We start from the raw sequence: 27,992 nt of genomic DNA, 5'->3' as shown, positions 1-27,992 counted from the left end.
CAATTGCCCTGGGTCAGACGGCTACAATAACCTGCACTGGAGAGGAACTGGACTATGATTATGTACACTGGTACCTATAAAAGCCAGGCCAAGCTCCTTTGACAGTCATTTATGTTTATAGTGAGTGACCCTCTGGGATCCCAGAGCAATTCTCTGGCTGCAAGTCAGAGAAGATGGCCACCCTGACCATCAGGAGAGCACAGGCTGAGAATGAGGCTGACTATTACTGTCAGTACTATGGTGGCAGTAATACTATTCACAGTGACACAGGCAGATGGGGAAGTGAGACACAGACCCCCTCCCCAACTGTGTCACACTCTCCTCCAGCTCCAGGAGGCCTGTGCACAGAGCAATGAGAAGATCAGGCCCAGGTCCCCAGGACTGAAGTCCCCAATCTGTCCCTTAGCTCCCAGTCCTCCAGGTGGTTGTGCAGGGTGGACCAGCAAGGAGTTTGTAAACAGGGGTTAGCATTCCATTTCTTGTGGGACTGTGTGTGGAGGAAAGTCTACACATGTGAGAAGCAGAAATGGAAGACTTTTTTAAAAGAAGCTTTCTTTTAAAACCTCCCTAAATTAATGTCTGAAATTTCAAAACTCAGGGAATAGACTGACAACAGATAAAATGCTGCAAAAGGAAAGAATAGGGAATCTGATGCCATAGTGATGGAAAGTATACAAAATGAAACACACAGTGAAATACCTAAAATAATTAATGAAGGTTCAGTGCCTGGAGGATAACTTCACATCACCCAGACAGTGGTCAAGTGTAGGGACTGCAGGAGGGAAGGTAAGGGATTAAAAGTTTAAAAAAAAAATCTGTGAAGAAATAATCTACAAAAAGACTTCAGATTTGGAGAAACCCATAAACCCATGTACCCAAGAAGCTCAACAAAGCTCTGGGACAGGGAGCATGAGAGACAACAGAGGACAAGTTGTATGAAATCGCTACAGATCAGTGATGCAGACACTCTCACAGGCAGAAAGGAGAGTCGTTCCCTACAGAAAACCAGCATCGTGCTGGGAGCACATTTCTCATCATGAACCATGTAAACTGGAAAACAGGAAGCAATATCTTCAACATACTAATAGGAAATATCTGTCATCATTGGTCTTTACTGATGAAAAATGTCACTGAAGAGTGAAGCCAAAATCAACCTTGCTCAGACAGCAAATCTCCCGGAAGTGATCACCCACAGACCCTCAGCACAAGTGACAGAGAAGGGAACACCTCAGACAGAAGGAAAGGGTGACATATGGAAATGTGAGTCTGCCTAAAGTATAAAAAGCTTCAGAAATCATATCTACATGGAAAAACCTAAAACAAATTTTAGTGGTTAGTGTCTGCAATTCAATCAAGTGCTAAAAGCAAGACCAATAACAATATGTTTGATTCATAATGGAGGAACAGGTAAAACATATGATGATGAGAGCAGAATTAATGATGGAGATGAGACCATATTATGACGTCCTTATCCTTCCTGAGAGTGATGCTGTGTCACTGGGGGTAACTGTGATAAGGTAGGGGGTGAGGACTGCAAATCTACTAGAAACCCAACGTGGCCTGGAACCTCTCCTACTTCCCCTCCTCACTCACTCCCAGGTGCTGACAAGGTGCTGCCTGCAGCTCAGCTCCCAGAGGAACCTGAGCATGACCTTGAACCTGAAGTCAGCCTGGAGGGTACTTCAGGAGTGGGACCCAGAGTCTCCTGAACCTAGAGGCCTCTGTCCACTGCAGGGCTCATTGACCCCAGTACTGGGGCCAGAAGACCTTTGTCAAGCCCTCCAACTTAGCGGACAGAGAGGACCAAGCTATAATACAGGAGCAGATCCAGGAGGACCCAGGCCAGGTCCTTGTAGGCCAAACACTCTCTAATGTCCCTAAAGATTTCCCATCTCTCACCTGGGATAGGACCCTGCTGACCCTCCCCATGTGCAGGCTGAGGGGACTCCCTTACAGACCAGGCCAGGATGGGGATGGCAGTGAGCTCAGGGATAGAAGCCTTGCTGCCCAAACTGCTGTCATCCTCCTTCCTTCCCATTTTGCACAAGGTCTGCCCCAAGGAGCCCGGGATCTGAATCCAGCACACCTGGGCTCCATCCTTGAGTCACCCCACTTTCCTCTGCTCTCCTAGGAATCTTGTCTCCCTGGACTTCAGTTTTGTGTGAAATCAAGTGAGGAAGCTTATACTGATGTTAGAAACACATTGTTTCCAAATTCAATGATGTACAAACATTGACAGAGTTATGAATGAAACAGAGACTGTGGGGTCTCAGTGAGTGGGTGATGGGCTGGGAGTCTCTTGTCCATTCTTTGCAGAAATCCAAGAAAAAGCCAAAGTGTGACTTCCCTGTTTCATTCAAATCACCTAAGAGGCTCATGTAGAAATCCTCCTTCTCCAGAGCACTAGTGCTATGAGTTGTAATAGAAACAGCAGTGGCAGAGATGGCAAAAATATGTTAATGAAGATTAGGTGCATATGTAAAGGTTAGTGCTAAAAGGATCTACTTGTTACACTGTACCCAGCGAAACCCACTGGGATGCAGGCAGCATTAGACTCGATTCCTAAATGGAAAGAAAGGTGTGCCAATAGGATCTCACAAAGGTTTCCTGGACTGTGACCCTTTCAAAATACACTACACTTTACCCTGCACCCATCCTGTTGCAACAGCCAGTGGGACAGGTGAGGGCATATCAACCCCTGGACAAAAGGAAGGAATCCCACCGGTGCTGTCTCCTGCACACTGTATGTGACCTTCTGTGCTGGTCTGGGCAATGCATTGGAGGCAGCTGCCTGTGGGAGGCTGGAAAGCCTGGTCCTCACCTCTTCTCTGGTGACAGGTGCTGTGGGGTCACCTTTAGGAAGGAAGTTTCTGGTTTGAATCCTCCTCCACCAGCAGGGGGCATCAGAACTACCTCAGGAGCAGCAGGACAGAGGCTGGGGCTGCCCAGAGGGGAGCCTCATGGGAACACCAGGCCTGGAAGTCAGCAGGGGTCCAGGGTTCAGTCCTAAGAAGAAAGTAGTGATGATCCATCCTTATCTCCTCAGGCTCCAAGGGCTATAATCTGAGGGTTAGACACACACACTGTTACCCAGGACTTTAAGAGGAGTCCTGACTCAGTAAGTAGCTCATCTGGGAAATTCCAGTCCCTCTCTCGACCTGAGTTCCCAGGGTGCTAACCATTCTGTGCTGGACACGTCCAGAGATGCCCTGAGCCCTCACCCTCTGCCACTCCTGCCCCACTCCAGGCAGACTTTGACCCAGGGCAGCAGCAGCCTTGTTCACAAGTGTCTCATGGGGTGGGAGGTGGGGCACTCGGCAGAGACCCTCGTCGCTGGAAAGAGGGTCTGCAGCCTCCTTATGAAATGCTCTCCAGAGTGAAGTGATTCCAATGGCCTCAAGCTACATCTATGGTCACTGTGCTGTCCTTGCTTTCAGTGACAGAATCCAATCCCCAGGTGGGACCACTGACTATCCAGTTCCCGGCACTTGCTCCCTGTGCAAAGACATGACCTTGGGGACCCTCACAGAGACACAGAACTTGAAGTGAATCCCTCAGTCAGTGATGGTTTCTGGCACTTTTCACAATTTATGTGAGACATGGACCAAACAAACAAACAAAAAACAAAAGAAACAAAGTGTTGACAATGCTAGATGCTCATCTGCTGTGGGTTGGGGGGTGTCATAGAGACAGAAGCACCACCTGGAAATAGATCTACAACAGCAGGTGATTGTATAACAAGTAAATTCCCACATGCATCATGATGGACAGGTGTAAGCATGAAAGAGTTTCCAATTCTGATGACATGCTGAGGATGGGACAAGAGATCCCCTGGGGAATTCAGAGGGAACATGAAGCAGGAGGGATAAGTGATGAGGCTACAGAATACCGTTCCATGAATCAGGTGTTGTCTGTAGCTCTGCAAGGGCTCAGCTTAGCCTCATGACCAGGCTATTGAAAGGCCTTCAGTGTTGACCCAGCTGCCCTGTGCTCACTGACCCTGGTCCAGATGGTCATGATCACGTGTCAGAGAGACAGTATAGAAATCTTCAGTGTACATGGGTACCAGCAGAATCCAGGACAGGACACTGGCTGGTCATATAGGATAATAGTAAGCTTCCCTCAGTGACTTATAACTGATTCTCCAGCTCCAACTTGGAGGACAGGGCCACCCTAAACACCAGTAGGACCAGGACCAAGGATGAGGGTGACTAGTACTGTCAGGTGTGGGACAATGGAACTAATGCTCATAGTGAGAAAGACAGACAGGGATATGAGACACAGACCCTTCCCCATCTGTGCCACACATGTCTTTAGCCTAGGAAGACTGTGGACAAAGCACAGTAGGTCTGACTCAGGTCCCCAGATCTGAGATTCCAAGACCTCTCTCCCAACATAGTCTTCCAGGCACCCCCTGCACCATGTGCATCAGGGATGCCTGTGCAGGATGCAGGATGTTGCTATCATGTTTTCTTGGCTACGGTTTGTTTGGGGATGGAAGACCTTGCTGGGATGACCAACAGAGACCTCAATGGAGATGAAAGAAAGTCAAAATGGCAAAGGGATGTCTGACCTGTCAGTTGAATAGAATCATTGCTGTGTCTCTGGGTAGAAGCAGTTCTCCTTTAGAACTAAGACCTCTATATCAGCAGAGTGTAGGGTAATGGTGACAGTCATAATTTTGCAGCAAGTCACTGGATATATCAGTGAGTGGGGTTGTTCCTAATTCTACCTCTAGATCACTGGACCCATGAGTCCTGACTATGGGAAAAATAGCACCATAAGTTGTAAACAGAAGGAGTGAAGGTAATGCCTCCTGGAAACTGTTGCCTCCACCCCACAAGGTGTTCTCCCATACCTGGCACAGTAACTGTCTTCAAGAGGACATGAATCCTCTTGTCATGCAGCCAGCTGTTTCAGAATGGTGGGAAAAATGGTAAATCCAGAGAATCCCATGGCCATGGGCACACTGCAGCCCTCCACTTAATGTGAAATATGTTCCTTGGACAGAAGCCTCCCTGAAATACTAGACAGTGGGTGATGTATCCTGAAAGTCCAAGGGTAATACTTTGAGAGGAAGCATTGTAGTCAAAGGAAGCAAATCCTTATCTCAATAAAGCTCTGTTGCAACAAGAACAGAGCAATCCCTACCATGATAGTAGAGGTTTAATGTAATTAATCTGCCACCAGACTCCTGGCTGATTCCCTTTGGGAGGGTCTCAGAATGGGAACTTAGGGATGGTCTCTGCTATTGGTGAATTGGTCCTCACAAGCAGCCATAACCAGGTCAGATTTAGTGGCTGGAAATCCGTAGTGATTAGCCCATGAATAACCACCCATTTTGCAATATAGGCACTTTGCTATGGAGCCCACCAGGCAACTTCAAGAATGGATGGAAAAGAAAGCTGATCATTGTCCCCAGACATGTCACATTAAAAGGACACATTATGGTAGAAATTTTCAGGGAACATAAATAGCATCCACATCTATGTTCATTTGTGAATTTCTACTCACTAAACTCTTCCTCAAATGTCCTCACCAATTTTCTTATTGTGTCCTTTCAATACTGACCATCAGCCAAATTATGAGTCAAAGCCCATAGGTTAGAATAAAGCCACCTCTGTCCTTCTCTCTCTAGGTAAAATAATAATAATAATAAAACAATTAGTCTGTTCAAATGCTATCTTATTGGAGAATTTTCTTGTACCCATGTTATCTAGGAGTGTCCCAGATGAAGTTGAAGTAGGTATATTAACTATCAGTGTTGTCTGCATATCATTAGAAACCAACATAAATAAGCCTTGTGTTTTTTTCTCTGTATCAACTGGTCGTCTGATTATCCCCATTGGACCATAGGTGTGTATGCCAGACAAAAGATAATGGAGCAGGGATTGGGGGTTATGGACATCACCTCTTCCTCATGCAACTCACATGTTCCTTCAGAACCTGCTGAAGCCTGATCTCAAATCTATCTCCCCTTTTTGATGATAGACAGTTGCTGTGTATGCCCAATTCCATGGCATGGTTGATCAGATGGCACCCAGTCCTTGTAGGCAGTCTGGTCACACGGTGATTTAGTGGCTAACAAAGAGCACATAGTCTCTGTTAAGGTTCAGTAGCAAATCAAAGTGTTGGCCAAAGGCAAATATTTCTATTTATACATATTTGTAAAAAGGTAAGCTGCCCATCTATTTCAGTTGTAGGTACTTCATAATTAATCAATACTCATGTCCACGATCAAATGGGTCTGATGACTAATTTGGTCCTGCTATTCATTATGGTAACAAGACACAAATAATAATTTCTTTTTTTTTAAGATTTTATTTATTTATTTGACAGAGAGAAATCACAAGTAGATGGAGAGGCAGGCAGAGAGAGAGAGAGGGAAGCAGGCTCCCTGCTGAGCAGAGAGCCCGATGCGGGACTCGATCCCAGGACCCTGAGATCATGACCTGAGCCGAAGGCAGCGGCCTAACCCACTGAGCCACCCAGGCGCCCCAATAATTTCTGATCACATGGAACTGCATGCCTCCTAACAATGCAAAGACCCCATTAATAACAACTTACTGCACAATTCAGAGTTCAGAATCTCTAGAAAATACATGTGTATATGTTGTAAATTTGTTATATATTTATAACCAGCTGATATAGAGGAAAAAAACATAGGGTTGGTGTACAGAGGTTCCTATATGATATGCAGGCAATTCTGAGATTTAATAATATAAGCAGGCAACTCCTGCAGCCTCATCTGAGACCCACCGGCGTGCATCGGTGCAGGAGAATTCTTCAGTAAAGTACTGTGTGTGTGTGTAGATAGATAGATACCTCTACAGATATAGACACAGGAGACGCAATTAGTATATATGGGCACACACACTCACAAGTATATTCATGTATGAGTATGAGTGTAAATATATGATGTAAAGGACTGTGTAACAGGAATTGGATGTCAGGTGGAAACACACACACACACACATGAGCAACAGAGAAGGCACAGTGACTGTCACCTACAAAAGGGCTCCCGCTTCCCATTCACTGTGCAGGGAGGCTCACACAGGACTCCTCTTGTGACTCACCTTCCCTGGAAACATATGACATGAGAATTCTTTTTTTTAATATTATTATTTATTTATTTGACAGAGATAGATCACAAGTAGGCAGAGAGGTAGGCAGAAAAAGAGAGAGAGAGGGAAGCAGGCTCCCTGTTGAGCAGAGAGCCCGATGTGGGACTCGATCCCAGGACCCTGAGATCATGACCCGAGCCGAAGGCAGCGGCTTAACCCACTGAACCACCCAGGCGCCCATAACATGAGAATTCTGACACATCACACCTACAACCAAGTTTTTACTTATGGGAAATTATCACATTGGGACTCAACTAGTTTTGAATGGCAGACAGCTAAAGTCCTCACTGTCCCCACATGCCCTCACACAAACCAGACTCATCCCCACAGGGACTAACTCCAAACACACTTCAGTTCTTGTCCCTTCTTGCCATCCTGACAGCAGCCCCAAAGTCCCTTCTGCAGACAAGCCTCCTCCAGCCTCTCCGCACACACAACCTGCCTGTCATTTCGTCTGATGTGACTTCATTCTCTGCACATCACCCAACACTGCACATGTTCTTCTATAATTATTTTATTAATTGAATGCTTTGTGTTAATTGTTATTCTAGGTGGTCAGGAAGATTTTAATGTGATATATACCCATCTCAATCAGATGCATGAATATTTATGTGCTTGTTTTTCTCCCACAGAAATAAGTCTGAAGTCAGATGGTGGTTCTCACCAATTCTATAAGGTCCCAAATATTCTCACTTTCACTCCCACCATCCCTGCTAAGGAGGCTTTTCTTTTCCTTTTTGTTGACAGCAGACCTCGGGACAGCTGTGGCAGCTCCAGCTCTCTCAGCCAAGTACCAGAGCAAGAGCACTGTGTAAATCTAGTCTGTTTCTTTCCTTCACAAGAGTAAAATTCCCCCAAAAGATCCCAGCCACATAGCACATTCATTGGCCATCTTTGGACCATGAAGTCAATGTTGACCCAGTGGCACCTGAGAACAGCCATAGCGTGACTTCTAAATGAATACAGAAAACAAGATGCAGATAGAAGGGTTTGAAGTTCATACGCTATATCAACAAAGCACATATGTCCACTCTGCTGCTCCAGCCCCAAGACAGAAACTCTGACATAGTGACTATGTCTTGTTTGCAGCAATTTCCAGGATGGAATGTCTGCCAGAACAAAGTGGGTCTGAATAAATGTCTGTTAAGTGACATTTCTCCTGTCTCTGACTTGGAAGCAATAGTCACTTCTACCTGGGTTGGTCCTATGCCAGCTGCTGGCACCAGTAAGGGGCAGTCTCTGAGTCCTGTGTCCCCTAGTGCCAACCTCCAAAAACACATGCGTGACCACCCATACTTCATATGAGCCCTGCATTCTCCTCCTCTAAATGAGCCTGCTTATATATTCATGGGTTATCTGATCAGCACCTGCATGATCTTGAGGCTGGCAGGGACTTCTTACAGAAAAGCAATTCCTCAAAAGGAGCCTAAAGCCCATGGATCAGGGAATCGGGATCTTCTGATCAGAATTTATAAACCAAATTTCAAATCTGACAAAGGAATTCTTGCACCTCCGGCAGCATGTGGCGTGGCCTCAAGGATGCAGTAAAGATCACCTGACAAAGTCTCCTGGCCGTGCGGTATGTCTGGGCATCAGGGGTTCTAACAGAGTGGGAGGCTTTGTCACCACCACCTGAGACCTAAGGGAAAAGTTATTGGCTTTTTATAATGTCACCTTTACCACTGACATAAAATTCTGGCTCGGTGTCATTCAGATCTGTCTCCTAGAATTTGCCAGTATCTTGCACAGGTCCAGTACTTCATACCTCTGCAACCCAGCCCACTTCTGCTAAAACCCACTGTCAAACCTCACTCAATCACTGCATCTATCCCAGGAACTGAGTGAACACTGGGGAGACTGAGCCACAGAATTTATGACCTGCCCTAGGACATCACCTACAGCACCTCAATGGCTCCTGCAAAACTCCACGTAGCAATTGAAGAATTTTTATTTTTCATGGTCACAAACAGGGATCTGGGCAGAAATTGCAAAGATCTAAGCTTCTTATGGTCACCCAGAAGCAAGAACAGGCCAAAATCAGGGAGGGGATTTCAGAACCAGCTGTGGGATAAGTGGGTGAAGCAGAATCCCCTGGGCTGAATGTAGGTCTGCAGGAACCACCCCTTCTTCCCTCTGTCCCTTGGAGCTGAACTTTCTCTGAAACCACAACACTCCTCAGCATCTACACTGGCTAATTTGCATAACCTGCAGATATTACCAACAAGGGGATAAGAGGCCTAGGAAGGAATGTACCAGCCTAGGGCCTCAGAGACCAGAATCAGGGCACCTCCACCATGGCCTGGACCCCTCTCCTCTTCGGATTCCTGGCTCACTGCACAGGTGCTGAGCCCAGGCTCACACCCATCTAGACCCACAAAACTGTCACAAGCCTGACCCTGAAACTGAGTACAGTGGGGCTTGCCTGTGGCGGTCAGGATGCTCAGGACCCAGCTGGAGGATGAAGGGCTGGAGGGCTCTGTGTGAGCCCTGAGGGGCTGCACCTGCCCAGGGAAACAGGGTCATGGTCCTCTTTGTTCAAAGGCTCCAGCCACCATCCAGGCTCAGGTGTTCCAGGGGCTGACACTAAGAGGAAGTGTTCCCTGTATGCCCAGGGTGTCCCTAAACATCAATCTAGGTCACATAGGTGGGGGCTTCCTAAAGATGAGACCCAAATTTGTAAGCCCACCTCTCCTTTTCTTTCTTGCAGGTTCTGTGGCTGCCTACGTGCTGACTCAGCCTCCCTCAATGTCAGTGAACCTGGGACGGACGGCCAGCATCACCTGCAGTGGAGACAACATTGGAAGTACATATGTTTCCTGGCACCAACAGAAGCCGGGCCAGGCACCTGTGACAATTATCTATAGTGATAGCAGCCGGCCCTCAGGAATCCCTGACAGGTTCTCTGGCTCCAACTCGGGGAACATGGCCACCCTGACCATCAGCGGGGCCCGGGCTGAGGACGAGGCTGACTATTACTGTGCATCATATGGCAGTAGCAGGGATACTGCTCACAGTGACACAAGCAGATGGGGAACTGAGACACAAACCCCTTCTTCATCTGAGTCACACTATCCTCCAGCCCCAGGAGGCCTATACACAAAGCAGTGAGCAGGTTTGACCCAGGTCCCCAGGTCCAAGGTCCACAGGCTGCTCCCTCTTCTCTGCTCTGCAGGTGGGCTCTGCAGAGGATGTATGATGAATAACAAAAATTACCATTTAGTGAGATTCCATTTGTTTGAAGAGGCAGAGCATGACTGAATAGGTTCAGTGCAGATGTGGAGGACCTTTGTACAGGGCCACATCTTACCTCTGAGATGAAAACTGCAGTATCGTAGAGTAAAAATGCACAGGGTCACACTGACAACAGATTTGTTCCTGCAGAATGAGATTCCAAATTCAATGATGTCAAAGTAGTAACCATTCAAAATGTAGCAAGGCAAAAAAAAAAAAAAAATTTAAATACTATAAGAAATGAACAGAGCCTCAGTTGGCTGTGGGACCACCTCATGCTGCCCACTATGCTTGTAACTGGAGCCCCAAGCAGAAAAGACAGACAGGAGGGAAGAGAAAAGATGCTTAAAGAGGTATTGGACAGAAATGTTACAAATTTGGTGAAAACAATAACTGACATACATATTCAAGAAGTTCATCAAAGGGGGGAGGAGTCAAGATGGCGGAGAAGTAACAGGCCGAGACTACTTCAGCTAGCCGGAGATCAGCTAGATAGCTTATCTAAAGATTGCAAACACCTGAAAATCCATCAGCAGATCAAAGAGAAGAAGAACAGCAATTCTGGAAACAGAAAAACAACCACTTTCTGAAAGGTAGGACCGGCGGAGAAGTGAATCCAAAGCGACGGGAAGATAGACCCTGGGGGGAGGGACCGGCTCCCGGCAAGCGGCGGAGCAACCGCGCACAAAATCAGGAATTTTAAAAGTCTGTTCCGCTGAGGGACATCGCTCCAGAGGCTACCCGGGGCAAAGCCCACACGGGGTCAGCGTGGCCTCAGGTCCCGCAGGGTCACAGAAGGATCGGGGGTGTCTGAGTGTCGCAGAGCTTGCGGGTACTGGAACGGGAAAGCCGGCTACAGAGACAGAGCCAACAGTAAGCTCGCAGCTCGGGGTGACCTTGAACCGGTCGCAGGCTCGGTGAGCTCGGAGCGCGGCCGGAGGTCAGGCAGACGGGAGTAACTGAGCGCGGTTCTCTGGGCGCGCACTGAGGAGTGCGGCCCTGGGCTCTGGCTCCTCCGGGCTGGAGACCAGGAGGCCGCCATTTGTATTCCCGTCCTCTGGAACTCTACGGAAAGCCCTCAGGGAACAAAAGCTCCTGAAAGCAAACCCAAGCGGATTACTCACCCCGGCCCCGGGTAAAAGCGGTGCAATTCCGCCTGGGGCAAAGACACTTGAGAATCACTACAACAGGCCCCTCCCCCAGAAGATCAACAAGAAATCCAGCCGAGACCAAGTTCACCTACCAAAGAGTGCGGTTTCAATACCAAGGAGAGCAGCAGAATTCTAGAGGAGGAGAAAGCAAAGCACGGACTCATGGCTTTTTCCCTGTGATTTTTTTTAGTCTTGCGGTTAATTTAATTTTTTTCTTTTTCTTTTTTTTTTTTTTTTTTTTTGCCTTCGGGTAAAATTTTTTTTTTTAACTGTTACCTTTTTCTTTTTTAACGATTTTTTACTAGTTTATCTAATACATATATTTTTTTTCTTTTTTATATTTTTCTTAGGTGTTTTCTTTTTTTAAAAAATTCTTTTTTTTTCTTTTTTCTTTTTTTTTTTTATTGTTTCCTTTTTGAACCACTTTTAATCCCCTTTCTCCCCCCTCACAATTTTGGATCTCTTCTAATTTGGTTAAAGCATATTTTCCTGGGGTTGTTGCCACCCTTTTAGTATTTTACTTGCCCCTTCATATACTCTTATCTGGACAAAATGACAAGACGGAAAAATTCAACACAAAAAAAAAGAACAAGAGGCAGTACCGAAGGCTAGGGACCTAATCAATACAGACATTGGTAATATGTCAGACCTAGAGTTCAGAATGACAATTCTCAAGGTTCTAGCCGGGCTCGAAAAAGGCATGGAAGATATTAGAGAAACCCTCTCGAGAGATATAAAAGCCCTTTCTGGAGAAATAAAAGAACTAAAATCTAACCAAGTTGAAATAAAAAAAAGCTATTAATGAGGTGCAATCAAAAATGGAGGCTCTCACTGCTAGGATAAATGAGGCAGAAGAAAGAATTAGTGATATAGAAGACCAAATGACAGAGAATAAAGAAGCTGAGCAAAAGAGGGACAAACAGCTACTGGACCACGAGGGGAGAATTCGAGAGATAAGTGACACCATAAGACGAAACAACATTAGAATAATTGGGATTCCAGAAGAAGAAGAAAGAGAGAGGGGAGCAGAAGGTATACTAGAGAGAATTATTGGGGAGAATTTCCCCAATATGGCAAAGGGAACAAGCATCAAAATTCAGGAGGTTCAGAGAACGCCCCTCAAAATCAATAAGAATAGGCCCACACCCCGTCACCTAATAGTAAAATTTACAAGTCTCAGTGACAAAGAGAGAATCCTGAAGGCAGCCCGGGAAAAGAAGTCTGTAACATACAATGGTAAAAATATTAGATTGGCAGCTGACTTATCCACAGAGACCTGGCAGGCCAGAAAGAGCTGGCATGATATTTTCAGAGCACTAAATGAGAAAAACATGCAGCCCAGAATACTATATCCAGCTAGGCTATCATTGAAAATAGAAGGAGAGATTAAAAGCTTCCAGGACAAACAACAACTGAAAGAATTTGCAAACACCAAACCAGCTCTACAGGAAATCTTGAAAGGGGTCCTCTAAACAAAGAGAGATCCTACAAGTGGTAGATCAGAAAGGAACAGAGACCATATACAGTAACAGCCACCTTACAGGCAATACAATGGCCCTAAATTCATATCTCTCAATAGTTACCCTGAATGTTAATGGGCTAAATGCCCCTGTCAAAAGACACAGGGTATCAGAATGGATAAAAAAACAAAACCCATCTATATGTTGCCTCCAAGAAACACATTTTAAGCCCGAAGACACCTCCAGATTTAAAGTGAGGGGGTGGAAAAGAATTTACCATGCTAATGGACATCAGAAGAAAGCAGGAGTGGCAATCCTTATATCAGATCAATTAGATTTTAAGCCAAAAACTATAATAAGAGATGAGGAAGGACACTATATCATACTCAAAGGGTCTGTCCAACAAGAAGATTTAACAATTTTAAATATCTATGCCCCCAATGTGGGAGCAGCCAACTATATAAACCAATTAATAACAAAATCAAAGAAACACATCAACAATAATACAATAATAGTAGGGGACTTTAACACTCCCCTCACTGAAATGGACAGGTCATCCAAGCAAAAGATCAGCAAGGAAATAAAGGCCTTAAACGACACACTGGACCAGATGGACATCACAAATATATTCAGAACATTTCATCCCAAAGCAACAGAATACACATTCTTCTCTAGTGCACATGGAACATTCTCCAGAATAGATCACATCCTCGGTCCTAAATCAGGACTCAACCGGTATCAAAAGATTGGGATCATTCCCTGCATATTTTCAGACCACAATGCTCTAAAGCTAGAACTCAACCACAAAAGGAAGTTTGAAAAGAACCAAAATACATGGAGACTAAACAGCATCCTTCTAAAGAATGAATGGGTCAACCGGGAAATTAAAGAAGAATTGAAAAAAATCATGGAAACAAATGATAATGAAAATACAACGATTCAAAATCTGTGGGACACAACAAAGGCAGTCCTGAGAGGAAAATATATAGCGGTACAAGCCTTTCTCAAGAAACAAGAAAGGTCTCAGGTACACAATCTAACCCTACACCTAAAGGAGCTGGAGAAAGAACAAGAAAGAAACCCTAAGCCTAGCAGGAGAAGAGAAATCATAAAGATCAGAGCAGAAATCAATGAAATAGAAACCAAAAAAACAATAGAACAAATCAACGAAAGTAGGAGCTGGTTCTTTGAAAGAATTAATAAAATTGATAAACCCCTGGCCCGACTTATCAAAAAGAAAAGAGAAAGGACCCAAATAAATAAAATCATGAATGAAAGAGGAGAGATCACAACTAACACCAAAGAAATACAATCAATTATCAGAACATACTATGAGCAACTCTACGGCAATAAATTTGACAATCTGGAAGAAATGGATGCATTCCTAGAAACATATAAACTACCACAACTGAACCAGGAAGAAATAGAAAGCCTGAACAGACCCATAACCAGTAAGGAGATTGAAACAGTCATTAAAAATCTCCAAACAAACAAAAGCCCAGGGCCAGACGGCTTCTCAGGGGAATTCTACCAAACATTTAAAGAAGAACTAATTCCTATTCTCCTGAAACTGTTCCAAAAAATAGAAATGGAAGGAAAACTTCCAAACTCATTTTATGAGGCCAGCATCACCTTGATCCCAAAACCAGGCAAGGATCCCACCAAAAAAGAGAGCTATAGACCGATATCCTTGATGAACACAGATGCGAAAATACTCAACAAAATACTAGCCAATAGGATTCAACAGTACATTAAAAAGATTATTCACCACGACCAAGTGGGATTTATTCCAGGGCTGCAAGGTTGGTTCAACATCCGCAAATCAGTCAATGTGATACAACACATCAATAAAAGTAAGAACAAGAACCATATGATACTCTCAATAGATGCTGAAAAAGCGTTTGACAAAGTACAGCATCCCTTCCTGATCAAAACTCTTCAAAGTGTAGGGATAGAGGGCACATACCTCAATATCATCAAAGCCATCTATGAAAAACCCACCGCAAATATCATTCTCAATGGAGAAAAACTGAAAGCTTTTCCGCTAAGGTCAGGAACACGGCAGGGATGTCCATTATCACCACTGCTATTCAACATAGTACTAGAGGTCCTAGCCTCAGCAATCAGACAACAAAAGGAAATTAAAGGCATCCAAATCGGCAAAGAAGAAGTCAAATTATCACTCTTCGCAGATGATATGATACTATATGTGGAAAACCCAAAAGACTCCACTCCAAAACTGCTAGAACTTATACATGAATTCAGTAAAGTGTCAGGATATAAAATCAATGCACAGAAATCAGTTGCATTTCTCTACACCAACAGCAAGACAGAAGAAAGGGAAATTAAGGAGCCAATCCCATTTACAATTGCACCCAAAACCATAAGATACCTAGGAATAAACCTAACCAAAGAGACACAGAATCTATACTCAGAAAACTATAAAGTACTCATGAAAGAAATTGAGGAAGACACAAAGAAATGGAAAAATGTTCCATGCTCCTGGATTAGAAGAATAAATATTGTGAAAATGTCTATACTACCTAAAGCAATCTACACATTTAATGCAATTCCTATCAAAGTACCATCCATCTTTTTCAAAGAAATGGAACAAATAATTCTAAAATTTATATGGAACCAGAAAAGACCTCGAATAGCTAAAGGGATATTGAAAAAGAAAGCGAACGTTGGTGGCATCACAATCCCGGACTTCAAGCTCTATTACAAAGCTGTCATCATCAAGACAGCATGGTACTGGCACAAAAACAGACCCATAGATCAATGGAACAGAATAGAGAGCCCAGAAATAGACCCTCAACTCTATGGTCAACTCATCTTCGACAAAGCAGGAAAGAATGTCCAATGGAAAAAAGACAGCCTCTTCAATAAATGGTGCTGGGAAAATTGGACAGCCACATGCAGAAAAATGAAATTGGACCATTTCCTTACACCACACACAAAAATAGACTCAAAATGGATGAAGGACCTCAATGTGCGAAAGGAATCCATCAAAATCCTTGAGGAGAACACAGGCAGCAACCTCTTCGACCTCTGCCGCAGCAACATCTTCCTAGGAACAAGAAAAAGGCAAGGGAAGCAAGGGAAAAAATGAACTATTGGGATTTCATCAAGATCAAAAGCTTTTGCACAGCAAAGGAAACAGTTAACAAAATCAAAAGACAACTGACAGAATGGGAGAAGATATTTGCAAACGACATATCAGATAAAGGACTTGTGTCCAGAATCTATAAAGAACTTAGCAAACTCAACACCCAAAGAACAAATAATCCAATCAAGAAATGGGCAGAGGACATGAACAGACATTTCTGCAAAGAAGACATCCAGATGGCCAACAGACACATGAAAAAGTGCTCCATATCACTCGGCATCAGGGAAATACAAATCAAAACCACAATGAGATATCACCTCACACCAGTCAGAATGGCTAAAATCAACAAGTCAGGAAATGACAGATGCTGGCGAGGATGCGGAGAAAGGGGAACCCTCCTACACTGTTGGTGGGAATGCAAGCTGGTGCAACCTCTCTGGAAAACAGCATGGAGGTTCCTCAAAATGTTGAAAATAGAACTGCCCTATGACCCAGCAATTGCACTATTGGGTATTTACCCTAAAGATACAAACGTAGTGATCCAAAGGGGCACGTGTACTCGAATGTTTATAGCAGCAATGTCCACAATAGCCAAACTATGGAAAGAACCTAGATGTCCATCAACAGATGAATGGATCAAGAAGATGTGGTATATATACACAATGGAATACTATGCAGCCATCAAAAGAAATGAAATCTTGCCATTTGCGACAACATGGATGGAACTAGAGCGTATCATGCTTAGCGAAATAAGTCAAGCGGAGAAAGACAACTATCATATGATCTCCCTGATATGAGGAAGTGGTGATGCAACATGGGGGCTTAAGTGGGTACGAGAAGAATAAATGAAAGAAGATGGGATTGGGAGGGAGACAAACCATAAGTGACTCTTAATCTCACAAAACAAACTGAGGGTTGCTGGGGGGAGGGGGTTTGGGAGAAGGGGGTGGTATTATGGACATTGGGGAGGGTATGTGTTTTGGTGAGTGCTGTGAAGTGTGTAAACCTGGTGATTCACAGACCTGTACCCCTGGGGATAAAAATATATGTTTATAAAAAATAAAAAATTATATTAAAAAAAAAAGAAGTTCATCAAAGCTCAAGCACAGTAACCATGAGGCACCGACGTTATCATCACCTCACAGCCACATTGCTGATCATCATTGTGGAAGTCAACTGTGAAGCAGCCAGGGAGAATGTGCAGATCATCTGCAGAGGAATAAATATGGTGAGAGCAGATTCTTACTACAAGCAAAGCAAGCAAAATGACCATGGATAAATGTCTTTTAAAAGGAAGCTCCTAAACTATATATCTGTAAGGGGACCTGGATGGCTCATTTGGTTAAGTTTCTGCCTTTGGCTCAGGTCATGATTCTAGAGTCCCAGGATCAAGTTGTCCCACTGCCTGCTCAGCAGGGACTCTGCTTCTGCCTGTCTGCCCCAACCCCAACTTGTGTGTCCTCTCTCTCTCTTCAAATGAATGAAATATGTATGTATGTATATACATATATATATATATATATATATATATATATACACACACACACATATATACAAATATACATATACATACATATATACATATATACAAAATCTTACATGTATATACATATAAAGTATATATGTATATACATATAAAGATTTTAAGCTGTATCAACATATAGACCATATTTTTTAAAAAAGGAAAGATTTGTTCACCTGAAATTCATTATCCCATGAAAATATCTCTCAAAAATGAAGCAACATAAAGCTCTCAGCCTGCAGAACGTCACATAATTGATCACCCACAGACATTCACCACAGCAGTGAGTGACAGACGCCCCTCACACAGAGGAACAGTCTCTCAGACAGCAATGTGACTCCACACAAAGGGATGAAGAGCATCAGCTTTGGGAACTACCTGGACAAACATATAAATGTCTCTGGATGATCACTGTGTGAAGCCAAACATAATAACAACATTCTCTGGCTCATGATGAATCTCAGAATTAAACTCATGACCACAATAGCCCAAAGTCAGGGGTGGGTGAGAAGAACATATTAAACAGCCCTTGATCTATGTGAGGTGATATAGAAATCACTGGAAGGTAGACTTCAGGAAGAGATATTGGTCCTGTAAACCTTGAAGCAACAATAAACTAAAACCTCTCAAGAACAAAGAGTTATATCTAATGGGGGGTGTGTTCATTAGGGTTCTCCAGACAGAACCAACAGGAGAGGCACACAGCTGAACCTTGAACAACATGGGCTGACTTGCTGAGTCCAGTTACTCACAAGAGTTTACATGTTAGTAAAGTAAATGGATTTTCTCTTGTTCATGCTTTTTCCCCAAATCTGTATGTTTTATTCCCAGAAGACAGCCAGGAATGGGAGTGCTGAGCAGCCAGACAGGTGGAAGGACATTCCTCCAGTAGGGTGTACCTGCCTGATCCAGGTTCTACCCCAGAGCAGAAGCCTGGTTTTCAGGGAGACAGTAAGGGTAGGGCGTGGAACGCTCTGAGGGGACATGGTCTCAGGGGACATGGTCTCTGGTGTCAGGTGCACACTTGTGAAGCTACAGGGAGCAGAGAAGGTCCTTCTTTATTGCCAAGACTCTTTTGTGAGAAATACCACATCACCACACAGACTTCTGATCAATATCCTTCTGGTCAATACCTTCACTTGGTGAAGGTCCATTTGATGGCATTTCCCAGCATGCTCCATCCCTTGGACCAGACTTCTATCCCCTTCCACAGGTGGTGGGTGTCCTCCCTAGTCATTCAAATCTTGCTGGTGCTTATGGATTTGACCTTAGGGCAAACAGTTATCTCATTAATCTACACATGACTCTGTGGTTGCTGTCTCTCCAACTGGTCACAAGGGAAGGCCAGGCTCCCTGAACCTCACTCAGCAGAGGAGGCTGGAAGGTCAAGGAGCTGAGTGCAGTTCATGTCTGTTTGTCACATTGTTAGGGCAGGTACTTGTGTATTAACCATATGCTTGTCGATGTTCTTAACTGAGGACTGGTGCACGGAGTCAGCACAGTGCCATCCTCACTGGAGGCTCACATGGTGCTGGTCTGGCAGGGGCTGCAAAGGCCCCACACACCAGTACCAGTGATCCTAATTTTCCTAATTTTCTTCTTCACAACATTTTCTTTTTGGGCTCACTTTTTGTGAGAATATGATATATAGTGCATATAACAAATAAAATATGTGTTAACCCACTGTGTATGTTGTTAATAAGGTTTTGGTCAAGAGTAGACTAGTAGTAGTTCAAGTTCGGGGGAGTCTAAGATATATGCAGATTTTAGACTGCACCTGTGTCAGCACCCCTAACACCTGCTTTGTTCAAAACTCAACTGTAATGTGAATTTTTCAGAATCTGTTCAAAAAAAATAAATGAATGTGGTAGGCTTCCTAACTCATTCATGTAGACATTGTTACACTGATACCAAAAGTACACCTCACTGGAAAGCTATAGATTGCTGTCTCTTACAAATACAGGCACAGAAATCATCAACAAAATATTGTCAAACTTAATCCAGCAACACATAGAAAGAAATAGACACCAGGAACAAAGAGATTTATTGCAACAATACAAGGGGTTTAAAAATACAAAAACAATTAGTAGAATACAGCATATCAATGGAATAAAATGCCAGACTCACATGATTATCTCAATAGATGCAGAAAGATCATTTGACAAATCCAATATCCTTTCATTAGAAAATGACAGTCCACCCAGCAGATGAGCACAATGACCATCAGCTACAAAAAGGCTGCTGCTTCCACTTCCGTTTGCTCCTTTTCACACAGGGACCATTCCTGTGATTCACCAAAACCAGAAACAAAAGAGCAAAATGAATTCTGACAACACCTCACTCCAGACCCCAATTCTTAACTTCTACAAAAATATTACCTGGTTATGACAAGATTTAAATCACAGACACCTTAGGTTCTCACTGTTTCTTCAGCCTCAGACAAACAGGAATCTTCCCCACAGACACTGGCTCTGCTGTCCCCAAACACATGTCCTGTACCTGTTCCTTCTTCTCACCCTCACAGAGTCTCTAGTGTCACCTCCCCAAAACTACCTCTTCCAACCTCTCCCTGCACAGTGTCATTTTTCCTGATATCCAACTTAATTGTCTGCATATTACCTACTAATGAATGGTTTTTCCCTATAATTATTTGATTAGTTCATTGATTTGTGGTCATTATTTCCCTACTGGTCACAAAACCTTACTGTTAAGATATACAGATAGTAAGCAGAGGCACGAACAGACAAATTTCCTCCCAATAAAGCCTGGAGGCAGAAGCCTACTTTCCAAGATACTCTCCAATTCCAGGTCCCCAATCTACTCACTTTTTGTCTCAACATCTCAGCCATGGAGCTTTGCTTTTCTTTCATTCTTACTGACAACAGAGCTCACATGACTACTACAGTTCCAACTGTCACACCATGTTCAAAAGGAAAGGCACTCCATATATCTGGTGTGTTTCCTTACTTCATGAGATCAAAAGTCCCCAGAAAAATCACCAGATGAATGATATAGCTATTGGCCAGTGCTAAACACAGGGTCAGTACCGGCCGTGAAAGACATAGGAATAACAATGGTTTTGACTTTCAAATGAATACAGAATACAAGACCTAGGTAAAAGGTCTACTGTCTCATCAAAACAAGTGTGTCCATTATGTCACCCCACCCACAACGTGGAAACTCTGAGAGAGCAACTGTCTTGTTCACAAAGCTTTCCCAGGATGGAAAGTCTGCCAGACCAAAGTGGGACTGAATAAATTATTTGCCAGGGGAGTGTTCTCCTGCCTTTGTCCATGGAGCTGTAGCCACCACTGCCCTATTTTGGTACATCAGCCACCAGGGTTACTAGGAAGCAGTTCCTGAGTCCTGTGTCCCCCAGCCCCCAGCCCAGAACAATACCCATGATGACCCACCACCTCAGTGGTAGGAGCAGTAACACCTCAGACGAGTTGCACTTTCTCCTCCTATTTTTTCATGGTTGCTCGGATCTCCTTCAGGCTGGCCTTGAGAGTGGCAGGGCCCACATAGAGTAGAATATATCTCCCTGAGTCCAGCAGTCCACAGATCAGGAAATAAGCATGTGAGCAGTAGGTTCTGAATCTCCACCGGGACTAAAAGATTTCCCTGCACCTCCAGAGCCATCTGGCCATGGGGAGGGTGTGGGCATCAGGAGTTCTAACAGGGAGTGTTGTTCACCAGGACCTGGAACCAGAAGGAAAGGTGCAGGTTTTTTACACTGTCGCCTTTGACTCTAATGTAAAATTCTGACTCGGGGGCTTTCAGATCTGTATCTTGGTGATTTTGTCTCCGTCTCTAGCACAGGTCCAAGACTTCATGCCTCCCCACCCAGCACATTTCTGATACACTCAGTCATTGTCAGTCTCTGCTCAAGCTGAGTTGGCCCCAGCATACAATGCATCCTGTGGATACTGAGACACAACATCTATGACCAGCCCTCAGGACACACACCTACATCAGCCCTTCAATGGCTCCTTAAAACTCCATGTGTGCTTGGCAAGGGAGAACTTTTGTTTGGGTTCTGATGTTTCCCAATGGACATATGGCTTAGGCACTGCACTGACTTAAGCCACCTAGTGCCTGCAGAGGAAACCTGCTATTGTGGGTTAAGAAAATGCAGACAAACTCCATCTCAGTGCTCCACCAGCACAGACCAGACCAGCTGTGTTGTCAGGACATGCAGAGGGATCGAGTTCATTCCCCAGACTATGGACTGGGGGTGAAGCAGAATCCCCTGAACTGATGGTGGGTCTGCAACCCCAGCCCTCACTTCTCTGTGTCCCTTGGGGCTGAGCCCTGCTCTGAAACCACAAGGCTCCTCAGAAGCAGCCCCTGAACCTCAGCTGATTTGCAGGACCATCTTATCCCTCCAGCAAGGGGATAAGAGTTGCCTGGGATGAAGCCAGCCCAGCCACAGGACTTGGGGAACAGAATCAGGTCACTCCACCATGGCCTGAACCCACCTCCTCCTTGGCCCCCTTGCTCACTGCACAGGTGTTACACCCAGGCTCAGACCCTCTGCAGCCCCCAGGAATCTGGAGCAATCCAGGCCCTGACTCTGAGCTCAACAGGGAGCTGCTTGTCAAAGGGAGGATGAACATGACCCTGCTGCAGGATGAGAGACTGGAGGGGGGCTGAGATGCTGGGAGGGTGGAAACAGGGCCCTGAGAATCCCTGGAGCTCAGGCCAGGCAGGTGATGGTGTACTAGGGATGAGATCCAGAGCTGAAAGCCTAACACTCCTTTTCTTTCTTGCAGCATCCTAGCCTCCTATGCTGACTCAGCCCCCATCTGTGTCAGTGGCTCTGAGACAGATGGTCCAGGTCACCTGTGGGGGAAACAAAATTGGAAATAAAAATGTTTACTGGTACCAGCAGAAGTCAGGCCAGAGTCCTGTGCTGATCATCTATTCTAGAAGCAGCAGGCCCTCATGGATCCCTGAGGGATTCTCAGACACCAACTCTGGGATCACACCCACCCTGACCATCAGTGGATTTCAGGCTGAGGACGAGACTGACTATTACTCTCAGGTGTGGGATAGCAGTGCTGATGCTCACAGTAACACAGTCCCTTCCCTGTCTGTGTCTCACTCTCCTCCAACACCAGGAGGCCTGTGCACAAAGCAATGAGCAGGTCTGACTCAGGTCCCCAAATGCAACATCCCCAGACCTTCCTAGACACCCACATGTTGGCAGTACCTGCACAAGGTGTACAGGGTTGATTTGGGGCTCCTGAGATTGTCTGGGCTGAAAATATTTGGAAATAGAGTGACTGGGCATAAGCATTAACAGAAAGAAACATCTGTCAATCGTCATCATCCCGCATTTCCATATGGTGGTCATAGACCACTCCTTCACCCAACTAAAGCCCAGAATCTTCCAGCTCACTAGAGCTCCTAAAACCCTGCCACCTGCCAGCTGGGGATTCTGAGTGGAGCAGACCAGTGCATTACTCACTGTAGTCACCCCTCTTCTGGTCTCACATAAGCCCCCATCTCTGCCTGGAGCTCCTGACAGTCACAGGGATCCTCCTCACTGGAGAACTACTCTTGGTTAAGAAAACTGTCTCCCCAGGTTTCTGGCCATTCTCGGAGAGACTGTGTTGAATGATGGCCTGACCCAAGGTCCCAAGTCCCTCTCTCAGGTTCAGGTGTCTTGAATGGTCCGAGCAGGAAGGCAGCCTCATCTGATGTCCCACTGTATGTCACTCTCTTTCTGCACTGTCTGGCCAGCCTCACCCCCTCCAGATTTCCTGCAAATGCACTTCTCCATCTCAGAGTCTGTTTTTGGGAACCCAATCCAGGACAACCAGGGACCTGAGGAGTCTACTATAGATCCACAAAGCTCTGCTTTCTCCTCCAAATCCAACTTAGCATGTGAGATCCCCAGACAGACCATATTGTATCTTCTATTTTTATACAATGAGAAAAGATGCATACACACTTGGTGCTATGAGTTCTGATAGGCAGTTGGAGAGTCTGTCCATCCTGAGAGTGAATGGGGGATGATGAGACAGTGGCCTCCTCCTACAAAGTGTCCAGGTGGTATACAACCATGGGACCGAGACCCACAATGGGTGCTGCCTCATTGATACTTCCCAAATGGTGCCCAAGAAATTCTCTTGACAGTCACCCTACCCAGAAATATGGACTGACAATGATCTTATGAAATACAGCTCAGCCTGTCAATACAGACAAGTAATAAGCCAGCACAGCCCACCCCTCCTCCACATGACATTCACCCAGGTCCCCACAAATCAGGCTCCAAATAAAGAGAATATTTGGAGCCCTGCTTCCACGTCATAGGATAAATCTGTGAAGTGAACAACTATGAACATGTTCACCCTTTCCCTACAAGGGGATACAAAATACATTTTTGTCTACTTGTGATTTTTATTTTGTCCCAACTGATTTGATATCCCATAAATTTGAAAGTGAGAAATAAAGTTAACTATTGTTAATACATTTGATGATAGTTAATAATGGGATGGAGCAAGTGAACAAAACAGAAACATATGATGACTATGTATCCAAACATTTTTTGTCAATTTATTTATTTTCAGTAAAACAGTATTCATTATTTTTTCACCATAACCAGTGCTCCATGCAATCCATGCGCTCTATAATACCCACCACCTGATACCCCAACCTCCCACACCCCCGCCACTTCAAACCCCTCAGATTGTTTTTCAGAGTCCGTAGTCTCTCATGATTCACCTCCCCTTCTAATTTATGCTGACTCCCTTCTCCTCTCTAACACCCCTTGTGCTCCATGATATTTGTTATGCTCCACAAATAAGTGAAACCATATGATAATTGACTCTCTCTGCTTGACTTACTTCACTCAGCATAATCTCTTCCAGTCCCGTCCATGTTGCTACAAAAGTTGGGTATTCATCCTTTCTGATGGAGGCATAATACTCCATAGTGTATATGGACCACATCTTCCTTATCCATTCGTCCATTGAAGGGCATCTTGGTTCTTTCCATAGTTTAGCGACTGTGGCCATTGATGCTATAAACAGTGGGGTACAGATGGCCCTTCTTTTCACTACATCTGTATCTTTGGGGTAAATACCCAGGAGTGCAATGGCAGGGTCATAGGGAAGTTCTCTTTGTAATTTCTTGAGGAATCTCCACACTGTTCTCCAAAGAGGCTGCACCAACTTGCATTCCCACCAACAGTGAAAGAGGGTTCCCCTTTCTCCACATCCCCTCGAACACTTGTTGTTTCCTGTTTTGTTAATTTTGGCCATTCTAACTGGTGTAAGGTGATATCTCAATGTGGTTTTAATTTGAATCTCCCTGAGGGCTAATGATGATGAACATTTTTTCATGTGTCTGATAGCCATTTGTATGTCTTGATGGGTGAAGTGTCTGTTCATATCTTCTTCCCATTTTTTGATATGTTTGCCTGTTTCGTGTGTGTTGAGTTTGAGGAGTTCATTATAGATCCTGGACATCAACCTTTTGTCTGTACTGTCATTTGCAAATATCTTCTCCCATTCCATTGGTTGCCTCTTTGTTTTTTTGACTGTTTCCTTTGCTGTGCAGAAGCTTTTGATTTTGATGAAGTCCCAAAAGTTTATTTTCGCTTTTGTTTCCTTTGCCTTTGGAGACATATCTTGAAAGAAGTTGCTGTGGCTGATATCGAAGAGATTACTCCCTATGTTCTCCTCTAGGATTCTGATGGATTCCTGTCTCACGTTGAGGTCTTTATCCATTTTGAGTTTATCTTTGTGTATGGTGTAAGAGAATGGTCGAGTTTCATTCTTCTACATATAGCTGTCCAGTTTTCCCAGCACCATTTATTGAAGAGACTGTGTTTTTTCCACTGTATATTTTTTCCCGTTTTGTCGAAGATTAATTGACCATAGAGTTGAGGGTCCATATCTGGGCTCTCTACTCTGTTCCACTGGTCTATGTGTCTGTTTTTATGCCAGTACCATGCTGTCTTGGTGATCACAGCTTTGTAATAAAGCTTGAAATCAAGTAACGTGATGCACTCAGCTTTATTTTTGTTTTTCAACATTTCCTTAGCGATTTGGGGTCTCTTCTGATTCCATACAAATTTTAGGATTATTTTCTCCAGCTCTTTGAAGAATACCGGTGGAATTTTGATCAGAATGACATTAAAAGTATAGATTGCTCTAGGCAGTGTAGACATTTTAACAATGTTTATTCTTCTGATCCAAAAGCATAGAATGGTCTTCCATCTTTTTGTGTCTTCTTCAATTTCTTTCATGAGTGTTCTGTAGTTCCTCGAGTACAGATCCATTACCTCTTTGGTTAGGTTTATTCCCAGATATCTTATGGTTCTTGGTGCTATAGTAAATGGGATCAATTCTCTAATTTTCCTTTCTGTATTGTAATTGTTAGTGTATAAGAAAGCCACTGATTTCTGCACATTGACTTTGTATCCTGCCACGTTGCTGGATTGCTGTATGAGTTCTAGTAGTTTGGGGGTGGAGTCTTTTGGGTTTTCCATATAAAGAATCATGTCATCTGCGAAGAGAGAGAGTTTGACTTCTTCATTACCAATTTGGATACCTTTTATTTCTCTTTGTTGTCTGATTGCTGTTGCTAGGACTTCTAATACTATGTTGAACAAGAGTGGTGAAAGTGGGCATCCTTGTCTTGTTCCTGATCTCAACGGGAAGGCTGCAAGCTTTTTCCCATTGAGGATGATATTTGCTGTGGTTCTTTCATAGATAGATTTGATGAGGTTCAGGAATGTTCCCTCTATCCCTATACATTGAAGCATTTTAATCAGAAACGGATGCTGGATTTTGTCAAAGCTTTTTCTGCATCAATTGCGAAAATCATGTGGTTCTTCTCTCTTCTCATATTAATTTGTTGTATCACATTGATTGATTTGCGAATGTTGAACCATCCTTGTAGCCCAGGGATGAATCCCACCTGGTCATGGTGGATAATCTTTTTAATGTGCTGTTAAATCCTGTTGGCTAGGATCTTGTTGAGAATCTTAGCATCCATATTCATCAGTGATATTGGTCTAAAATTCTCCTTTTTGGTAGGGTCTTTGCCTGGTTTGGGGATCAGGGTAATGCTGGCTTCACAGAAAGAGTCTGGAAGTTTTCCTTCTGCTTCAATTTTTTGAAACAGCTTCAGGAGAATAAGTGTTATTTCTTCTTTGAAGGTTTGGTAGAATTCCTCGGGGAATCCATCAGGTCCTGGGCTCTTGATTTTTTGGGAGGTTTTTGATCACTGCTTCAATCTCGTTACTAGATATCGATCTGTTCAGGTTGTCGATTTCTTCCTGGTTCAATTTTGGGAGTTTATAGTTTTCCAGGAATGCATCCATTTCGTCTAGGTTGCTAAGCTTATTGGCATATAACTGTTAATAATAACTTCTGATTATTGTTTCTACTTCCTTGGTGTTAGATGTGATCTCTCCCTTTTCATTCATAATTTTATGAATTTGGGCTTTCTCTCTTTTCTTTTGGATTAGTGTGGCCAATGGTTTATTGATCTTATTGATTCTTTCAAAAAACCAATTTCTAGTTTCATTGATACATTCTACTGTATCTCTGGTTTCTACCTCATTGATCTCTGCTCTAATCTTGATGATTTGCCTTCTTATGTGTGGAGTTGATTTGATGTGTTGTTGATTCTCCAGTTCTTTAAGGTGTAGAGACAGCTGGTGTATTCTGGATTTTTCAAATTTTTTGAGGGAGGTTTGTATGGCTATGTATTTCCCCCTTAGGACGGCCTTTGCTGTATCCCATAGGTTTTGGACCAAAGTGTCTTCATTCTCATTGGTTTCCATGAAATGTTTCAGTTCTTCTTTGATCTCCTGGTTGATCCAAGCATTCTTAAGCAAGGTGGTCTTTAGCTTCTGAACTTTTCATTGTGATTGAACTCCAGTTTTAAAGCATTGTGATCTGAGAATATGCAGGGAATAATCTCAGTCTTTTGGTATCGGTTGAGTCCTGAGTTTTGACCCAGTATGTGGTCTGTTCTTGAGAACGTTCCCTGTGCACTTGAGAAGAATGAGTATTCTGTTGTTTTAGGGTGGAATGTTCTGTATATATCTATGGGATCCATCTGGTCCAATGTGTCATTTGATGTTCTTGTTTCTTTATTGATTTTCTGTTTCGATGATCTGTCTAATTCTGAGAGAGGCGTGTTAAGATCTCCTACTATTAGTGTATTCATATCAATATGACTTTTTATCTTGATTAACAGTTTTCTTAAGTAATTGGCTGCTCCAATATTGGGGGCATAGATGTTTAAAATTGTTAGATCATCTTGGTGGATAGTCCCTTTAAGGATTATGTAGTGTCCTTCTGTATCTCTGACTACAGTCTTTAGTTTGAAGTCTAATTTATCTGATATGAGAATCGCTACCCCAGTCTT

The 27,992-nt window shown here is 43.9% G+C and overlaps 2 long non-coding RNA genes and 2 gene segments (V, D, J or C); 2 read left to right on the top strand and 2 right to left on the bottom strand.

Moving 5' to 3' along the window:
• The window catches only part of LOC309847518 (immunoglobulin lambda-1 light chain-like), a 1,783,291-nt gene that overhangs the window by 1,438,420 nt on the left and 316,879 nt on the right, over positions 1 to 27,992 (top strand).
• LOC309847526 overlaps positions 1 to 27,992 on the bottom strand; it is a 712,223-nt gene that overhangs the window by 369,114 nt on the left and 315,117 nt on the right. The window lies entirely within an intron of this gene.
• The window catches only part of LOC309847513 (immunoglobulin lambda-1 light chain-like), a 1,777,964-nt gene that overhangs the window by 1,438,420 nt on the left and 311,552 nt on the right, over positions 1 to 27,992 (top strand).
• LOC309847530 overlaps positions 19,619 to 27,992 on the bottom strand; it is a 65,940-nt gene continuing 57,566 nt past the window's right edge. Inside the window, exon 4 of the long non-coding RNA XR_014302490.1 lies at positions 19,619 to 19,881. This is a non-coding gene — a long non-coding RNA (uncharacterized lncRNA). The remainder of the gene's footprint in view (positions 19,882 to 27,992) is intronic.

Source organism: Mustela nivalis, assembly GCF_964662115.1.
Source record: "Mustela nivalis genome assembly, chromosome: 14".
Classification (NCBI taxonomy): Eukaryota; Metazoa; Chordata; class Mammalia; order Carnivora; family Mustelidae; genus Mustela; species Mustela nivalis.
The sequence above is the reverse complement of the archived record's forward strand: the minus strand, read 5'-3'. Positions and strand labels throughout refer to the sequence as shown.